This window comes from Gavialis gangeticus, unplaced genomic scaffold (genome assembly GCF_001723915.1).
Source record: "Gavialis gangeticus isolate Ggan-Ray unplaced genomic scaffold, GavGan_comp1, whole genome shotgun sequence".
Lineage (NCBI taxonomy): Eukaryota > Metazoa > Chordata > Crocodylia > Gavialidae > Gavialis > Gavialis gangeticus.
This window is the reverse complement of record NW_017729009.1, coordinates 10,600,934-10,607,281: the sequence shown is the minus strand read 5'-3', so window position 1 is coordinate 10,607,281 and position 6,348 is coordinate 10,600,934.

The window sequence follows — 6,348 nt, the reverse complement described above, 5'->3', positions numbered from 1 at the left end:
GCTGCTCGGCTGCTGGACTTTCCACCCAGCCCAGCTCCTCTGCCCTGGAGCTTCTCCAGGCTGGCCCCCGCCCAGCCCCACCGCGTAACCACTGTTATCTGCCCTAGGGCACAGTATATGCACACGCGTGTGTGCGCACATGGGCCTGAGTGACCTCCCCAAGCTGCACGGTCAGTCAGCCTGTGTCGGGGGCAGGCCAAGTTGGCAGCTCCGAGTCACACTTGTCCACGGGATGCCTGGACCCTTGTGGCCAGCGCTCCCCTCCACTGGCTCCGTCCCCCCCGTCGCAGCTGGAGCAGGGGCAGCTGCCTGCCTTGGGCAGGGGCAAGATGGTAGAATCGCCTGGCATGCTCCGGCACGTGCACACGCGTGCAGTAGTGTGCAGAGACGTGCAGCGATGTCTGCTGCAACACCCCACCCCTCCTATCCAGTGCCCCTCTGCCCCAGTGCCCAGCATCTCATGCTGACAATGCCTCGGCCTGCGCGGCAACGTCTGCATTGCTGGCGGGGTACCGGGGTGGTATAGGGGTAGCAGGATCGATGCCAGACAACGCCAGGGGTGCCAGCCCAGGCCACCCACCCACGTCACAGGGCCCTGAGCTCTCCATTGATCCCAGGCAGGGAGGGGCTGGGGCTACAGGGTGCTCTGGACCCCAGAGCTGGGAGGATTCAGCTCGGCACAGCTCGGAGGGGATCAGGACCCCCTGAGCCAGGGCGTTCATGCAATCAGCCCACACAGTTGCTCCCTGGCATGTTCCCCCCCATCACCCCCATGCTCCCAGGGACCGTCCTGTGCAGACAGATGGACCAGGAGACGGGGGAGGGGCCGGGCCTCTCCCAGCACCGCACAAAGGGGAAGGCGGGCGCGCTGCGGCCCAGGGACTTTGTGCTGCTCCTTATCGCACGGAGCAGACCCCAGCGCCTGTGCGCCCCCCCACCCTTCCCCAGCCTCGGCCACACAATAGCCAGGAGTCTGGGGGCTGCGAAGATGAATTGCCCGAGGAGCAGGCGTGTGGGCCTGGCGGCGGGGGAGAGGGATAATGAAGTGTGCGCGAGTTCATTGCATCCTCGGCTGGCGGCTCTCAAAGGGGCCGACAAAAGCGTGGCTTCCTCCAGGCCTGAGAGAGCTCCAGCTCGGGTCTGCGGAGGTGGCGGGAGCCTGGCGTGCAGCAAGAATCGTCCTCATGGGAGATGGAGGCAGCGGGGCCACGTCCACGCTTGGCCGGGGAAAGGCCAAGGTCAGGGCTGGTGGCTGGAGCTCTGGCCACCTTGGAGCGACTGAACCAGACAACTGGGGCTCTGCTCCTGTGCATCCCCACGTGCTCCCCTGGCTGTGTGTGGAGCCCGGCTCCGAGCAGCGTGGGGCACAGGGAGCCCTCTCCCCGCCATGGGCAGACCCAGGATTGAGGGCCAGGTGGAGATGAGACTGAGCTCCGGCATGGGGCGAAGCCGTGGCACTGCTTTCCCTGGTGCAGGGCTGCCCCGGGGCCCCCCTGCCCACAGGGCACTGCCAGGGCATCGAGCCCCAGGGTCTGCCTCCAACCTGGCCTGCCCTCCAGGGCCCGTCCCCCCACTCCGTGCACATGGAGGCAGCTGGTGCTGCGCCCATCCTGCTGGCCCCATCCTCCCCAGTGTAAACGGGACACTGTGCACCGTGCAGTCTGCCAGGCCAGGGCTCCTGGGGTGGCCATCTCCCGCCAGCTGCCCCTGCATTGCCGGGGCCCTCTCCCAGCCTTTCATGTGGGAGAAGGGGCTTCCTCGTCACACAGCCCAGCTCCAGCTCCAGCTCCAGCTCCAGCTGGTGGGATTTAGCGCGGAAGCGCAGCGCAGGCGGCACAGGGGCAGCTCTTAAATCAAGCCAGGAGCGGCCTGAGCATGCGGTGACAGCCAGGACCGGGCCAGGTGCATCCCAGGGAGGGGCCGGCAGCCCCAGATGGAGGTGCTAAGCACTGCCCAGCTGCAGGGCGGGGTCGGCCCCTCTGCGGGACCGGAGGCCTGTCGTGCTGTGGACACATCCTGTGCAAGCGCCCCGCCACAGCTCGCCCCGACCCGCTGCGGCCCCGCCACGCCAGCTCTGCTGACGTTCCTCCATCACGTCGGCCTCCTCCCTGCGCTCCAGCCTCAGGACCTGCACAGCGGGCTGGGGGGTGCAGGGCTGTCGGGCACCTCCCCAGGAGGCCGCAGTGCAAAGCCCCTGGGTCTCCTCTCCAGGGCTCTGTCCCATCAATGCCCCATGTCCCTGCGGCCGGCCCGCGTCCCCTGCCTGGATTCATCCTGCCCGTCTGTGCATGGTGCTGGCAGGCATCCCTGGGGACCGTGTGCTGACAGGTGCTGTGTTCGCAGGGGCCTCCATTTCACGCCTGTAGGCAAAGAAAGGGCAGGCGGTGCCGGGGCCATCCATCACCCGGGCGGGCAGGGGAGCAGAGACAGGCCCACGGGCATAAATCACCTGCCATCGGACAAGCCCCCAGGCCTCTGGGAGCAGAAGGCCCAGGTGAGCTGCACTTCCCACCGTGGGGGTGACATCCAGGCGACGGCATCAGGCCCAGCTCAGCGTCTCATCCACAAAGCCAGGTTGGCATTGGCAGGCTGGCAGCGGCTCCCCGCATTGCACCCCTCCTCCCAGCCTCATGCCTGCTGCTCCAAGCCCTGCCGGGCCACTGCTGCCCTCGGCAAGCCGCCCCATGGAGCGCGGGGCGGGGGCTGACAAGCGAGCTGTCAGGGGTGAATCAGGGCCTCCTGCAGCCCTAGCTCGGGCTGTGCGGGGCTTTGTTCCTCACGCCCCGTCGGCCGCGCGCAGGCTGGGGAACACGGCACAAAGTGCTTCTCGGGCCCAGCCCCTCTCCTCCGACACGGGAAGCACCCGCCACAATCCACGTGCAAATGCCGGCGAGCCCCTGCCCACGTCAGATGGGGCTGCAGCTCTGGCCGCCGGGACCTGGGAACCCGCCCTGTGCCCATCAAGGCCCAGGCGGCCTGCAAGGCTCCCCCCAGAGCCTCCCCGCACCCAGCCACCCCCCACAGCTCCTGTGAACACCGAGCGCCGCCTCTTCGTCGGCCAGCCCCATGCCGGCCTCCGGTTGCCCAAGAGCATGTCTGCGCGTGCCCGTGCCCATGGCACCACTTGTGCAACCCCCCCAGGGGCACGGGGTAGGCGTGAGCGTGGTGCTCTGGCGAGGCCGAGACATGGGCCCACTTCAGCTGGTGCTGCCAGCTGTGGCAGTGAGACTTGGGGGGAGGGGGGGCACAACCCCCATCTCCTTCTGCCAAAGGGTCTCATTCGAGCAAAACCTTCCCTGCTGGGCTCAGCACCTTTCCAAATGAGGCCCAGGGTGGGCTCAGAGCAGAGGATGAGCAATGGCAAATCCACCGCCGCTGAGCGCTGGCCTGCTCAGCTCCCAGAGGTCAAGAGCGGCCCACGTGGCTTGGACAGGAGCCGCGCAGCAAACTCCCTGGGGGCTCCGGACGCTGGGAACGAGGACAGCAAGGCTGGATGCCAGCTAGGGAGCAATCCCAGCCTTGCCGCTGCGCTGCCAGAGGGCAGGGAGTCCGTGCCAGAGCTAGCTGGGGTCTGCGCCGGCTCCTGCCTGCCCCCCTGCTCCTGGAGTGGGAGGACGGAGCTGGCAAGGCCCAGCCTAGCACAAAGGGACCCCGCTCAAAACCTCCCGGTGCACCGAGCTGCAGAGGGCAGGGGGTCGCCCAAGCTGGCTGGAGATGCAGGGCAAGGAGGAAGGGGGACTTGCCTGGGAACTGGACCTCCTGAGGCAGGCGGACGTGGCCGGCAGCCTTCCCCCACTGCTCCGACCCCTGCCCTGGCCTGCCCTGGCCTGCCCTGGCCTGGCCACCCGGTGTCTTCCCAGCTGGACACACCCGGCGTGCCCAGTCCCTGGTGTGCGGGCACATGGGTGCTGCCGCTCCTGCCCGCCCTGCCCTGGGGAATAGCCTCTCTCTCCACTCCCCGTTGCACCTACTGCCTGCGGGTCCCCTGCGCCCAGGGCAGCCGTGGCCTGGAAAGAGGCACAGGAAACAATCAGATGCAGCCGGAGCGAGAGGGAAATTATTTCCATACAGCTGCCCAGAAAGCCACGAATTTAAAGATCGCCCAGTCGTATTTTAGAAGAAAGGGTCGGCTTTCTTCTGCTTGCGCGCCCCCCCTTTTGGGGGAGGGGGTCTCTGTGGCGGGGAGGGGGAGGTGTCGGAGGCTCTTGCAGTCAGCAGTATTAGCGCGCTCAGCAGGGCTGATTGCAGGTTATTAACATACATTATCTCACTCCCCTGCCTCTGAAAAGAGCCCAGTTCCTATTCTCCCCCGGCCCCAGCCCCCTCCCCTTTGTCTTTTACACTTAATTGCCTCACTTATTACACGACAGGCTGGAGGGAGAGAAATCACAGGACAGTGGTCAGGCAGGCCCAGCACAACTAGGGCGTGAGTAATCGCCTGTTCTGCCAACGTGCCTTCGAGGAAGGAAATCACACGCAGGCACATCAATAAATAAGGGGCGCAGGGCTTGGCCGGGGGGGCTCCTTCCATGCGTGCGGAGGAAAGGCCAAAGCCCGACCCGTGGCGTTTGCATTCAAGGCACCGCTCCCGGCTTGAAAGGGGCCTGGGCCGGATGGGACCCCGGCTGGCACTGAGGGGGGGTGACCTTGAACTTGTGACATCACCGCTCCTGGCTGGGGAGACAGATGGGGCGTGATGTCATAGCTTGGCCGGAGTGCAGGCTTCAAAGGGGAGCTGCAGGGAAAGGAGAGGGAAGAGCGGAGCCCCGAACCGGCGGGGGCTGGGGAGGGGGCTGGCTGACCGGGCCCCCACGGCTCTGCTCCTGGGCCCCGGGGAAAGCACCTGGAAAATGCGCAGGGCCTTCCTGGGCCCTTCCGGGACCCGGCTCAAGGGCAAAGGGCCTGTGGCTGACGCAGGCTGGGCCCTGACCCTGCACAGGCCTCTTTTGCTTACAGCACAGCTCCAGGGAGCAGGAGGGCGCTTGGGGGACAGTGGGACAAGGGGCAGGGTGCTGGGCTCTGCTCCCGGGGGAAGCCCAGGGGAAGGGGCTTTTGCATGCGTGCATGTACAGCACCTAACACGGCAGGACTCTCCCCAGAGCTGCTGGGAGAGGAACAGGACGGAGCCCTGAGCTGGCCTCGTTGTTCAAGGGCCAGAAATCAGAGAACACGAGGGTGGGAGGGAGCTCAGGAGGTCACATCTACTCCAAGCCCCCTCCAAGCAGGACCAGCCCCAACGGCACCATCCAGCCAAGGCTTTGTCTTGGACGGAGCCTGGTCCAGTGCAGCTGAGCGCTCTGCGGCTGGGAGCGCCGTGGGGGCCCCGGTCCCCGTCCCACGGGCAGAGCCACCCTGCTGCTGTGGCCATACATCACGCGCTGTTAGTAGTGAAGTGCTGACAATGTGCTTGGCACCTGGCAAGGCACCAGTCCCCTGCCAGCGGGCTGGAGCGTGAGCAATGCACAGGGGCCAGGCTGAGCGCCTCCTGGAAGGCGAGGGGGCACTTTGGATGCTATAAAACGGGCCCAGGAGGCGGGGGGCAGGCGGGGCGAGCTGGCCGAGGCCACGGCGCTGGGTGCCACAGCCCCGCCGTCAGCAGGGGAGAGTCAAGCTGGCTGCGGCTGTTGACGTGCAGCCCCACTTCATGCCCCTTCCTGCGTCCGTGAGGACTGCCTGGAGCACGCAGGGAGGGGGGCTGGAGACCCCCAGCCCCTCCCCGTGGATAACACGGGCTCCTTGGCGCATCTCCGACGCGTGGCCGGGTAAACCCCGCTCCTGGGGCGAAGTGGGGGCAGCGGCCGCTCAGAGGATCCATGCAGCACAAACCAGCCCCCCCCCGTCTCCCAGCCCCCAGGGTCACTGCTTATTGCCCACCTTTGTTGAACTGGGAAAGCAAAGGCGCTCCCCCCTCCCCCCACAGCAAAGGGATCCAGACTGGGTTATTATCGGGGTCTTAAAACACGCGAGCGGCACCAAGACAAAGGAGCCGGAGGCAGACAGAGACGGAGTTCATCCCGCCGGGCTCTCCCCGCGGCCCCCTCCCCTCGGCCTTCCCCTCTCCTCTTCCTCGCGCACGTGCTTCTATTGTCTGCCGCCCGGGGCCGGGGGGGCTTGATCCTTCTCAGGCTGGGGGGGCAGCGAGGCCCCGGCTGGCACCGGACCAGGCTCCCCAGGGAAGCGGTGGCGTGTCCCTCCTTGGAGGTGTGCAGGACAAAGCCTTGGCTGGGGGACGTAGCCGGGGCCGGTCCTGCCTGGCGGAGCCGATGCGCCCCTCCCCGTGCTGCCCGCGGCACCATGCCCGCGCGTGCACCCCGGGCGCGAAGTTGGGGGCCGGGGCCGGCGCGGCGC